The sequence below is a fragment of the Rhagoletis pomonella genome, unplaced genomic scaffold, assembly GCF_013731165.1.
Source record: "Rhagoletis pomonella isolate Grant_MI unplaced genomic scaffold, Rhpom_1.0 Rhpom_scaffold_00003, whole genome shotgun sequence".
Lineage (NCBI taxonomy): Eukaryota > Metazoa > Arthropoda > Insecta > Diptera > Tephritidae > Rhagoletis > Rhagoletis pomonella.
In genome coordinates, this window is record NW_023458557.1 from 3,597,610 (window position 1) to 3,599,959 (window position 2,350).

The following is a 2,350-nucleotide window of genomic DNA, read 5'->3' on the forward strand; positions in this document are numbered from 1 at the left end:
CATTTTTTGCAATAAGAATGATCGTTTCATAGGCGGAATCATCATCCTCAATTTTTTTTAGTCCAATTAATAAAAAAAAACCATGTTTATGGACTTATACCGAAAAAAATACTGTAGAACAGACATGACTAGTTTGGCATGGAGAAATATAGCGTCTGAGATCAAGGACGCAGGTAAATGCACAAAATAGTATTTTTCGTGATGGTTTATTTGCCTTTGTTTTCACATCTTTGAAAAGAAATTTAAAGAATCCAATAATTTTAAAGTGACAGGTAATAAGATCAACGGAAATAAGGTCAATTGACATTATTACCTTTTTAAAAACGAAATAAAATCCATTGACATTATTTCTCTTTCAAACATTAAATTTGCTTAGCTTCGCGGCGGCCCGCGTTAGCGCGCCACACCGCGCGCGCCGCGTATCCCGCGCGACCGGCGCGCACACCACGTCACGCTACGCCGCGGCCCCCCGGCCGCCCCTTCCCCATCTCCCGCCGTGCTGTAACGCTGGTAGATTTATTTTTTGTATACGTTGAAATAAAATTTTTATATATTTTAAACATCGAGGGCTTATATTCAATAATACCCTCTATCTGCACACTTTTCACAAAGATGAGATTCTGATATAAAAATCCACCTAAGCTTTAACTGTCATCAGTGATATTAAGGTTACATTATATAACGACAGGTAATAAGTCCCAGATGGTTTCTAAAATCACAAATTAGTTTTTGTGCAAATTGCAGATAGAGGGTATTAATGAATTCAAGCCCTCGATATTTCACATTTTTATATTTGTAAGTTATTGGAAGCAGGGATGCCAACTTGGCTCAAACCTTGCCATTTGTCCCTATTTTTCTTCAAATGGCACTTAATTTTTCAATTTGGCACAAATTCCCAAAATGGCACTTTTGTAAAAAAATAACATTTCAATACATTTTTGTGAAATCCTTTGCGTACATTTCTTTTTCTCACCTAAAAGTTTCTAATTTAAAAAATCAATAATTGTTTATACCCGCATTTTGGCACATTGGCTCGTTGAATGTGCCATCTAATAAATAGTGTCGTCGTTCGACTTTCTTTTAAATGATGTCACAAATTGCTGGCGGAGACATGAATACAGTGTAAGAAAATTCTTTTTCTATAATTGTTTCCTTATAGAAAGGTTGATTTCTTTTCCACCTTAGACATTCCGAATTCGTTCAAAATATGCTAATTTAAAACACAGAATGCTTTCAGTGTTCCTCCGGGGTTTTTGGACATGGACTGTTTCTTCAATTTAATAGTGTTCGCTTTATTTTTGTGGAAACAAAACATGTTTTGCAAGTTATAGATCATTTCTATACTCTTTCTTCAAATATTTCTCGTATTCCAGCTGTTTTTCGCATCGCGTTTTTACATATTCGTAATTTAAATTTTTTTAATAAAATCAATTGGTGGTAGTTCATGATTGTGTGTAGATTAATATCACTACACTGAGGATTTTCACCTATTAAAAAACAACACTTACGGGACAATGAATCGGCATACTTTAAGCATTGTTGACGCTATTTCCATTTGAATCAGGAAATAGCGTCAATGACTTTATTTCCAAATTTTTGTTGACTTTATTTCGCTTTTGAAAAGGTAATAAAGTCAATTGACTTTATTTCGCACCAGGGTGGGAAATAAAGTCAATTGACCTTATTTCTATTGACCTTATTACCTGTCACCAGAAGATTCGCTCCCCCCACCGAGTGGGGATTGAGACGAATCGAAAACTTTCACCACGGCCCTGATAACCACATACGTGTCGTAAAAATCCGTACACAAATCAAGTAAAGCAGTCGTGTTGTGCGGACGTGTTTTTGAGCGCTCCTGATTTTCTTTTCGTTTCTCTATTTTTCGCTTTGCTGCAAATCTAATGAGATAGTGACTGTAATTTTTAATATACATACAAATACCTAATTTGATTTGCATAAGCATGCCGTGTTTGTGTGGGCATAGAGTGGGAAGAGCCTAACAAGCTAAAATTCAATGTGTACAGTGCAATGAACTTTTTCATTTGAGTTGTGTCAATATCGTGCAGGCAGATGTCGAGTTTTTGGTAAACTCATTTCGCTGTGAAGTGTGTGCTCTTGCACATAGAAGTTCCCTTCGCACTCCGCCTCCCACTGTTGTGCTTGACGATAGTGTTGTTGCTTCTGGCTCTAAAAATCTGTACCTGACAAGCGACGAATGCGGTGCGAAAAGTAAGGCCGATATTCCAAATCAACAAAAATCTCTTAAAGCTATTTCTCCTTCGCAAACTACTGTCAAATCTAAAAGCTCGAATGCCTACATTGCTGCTGATAAACAACAAATACTTTTAGA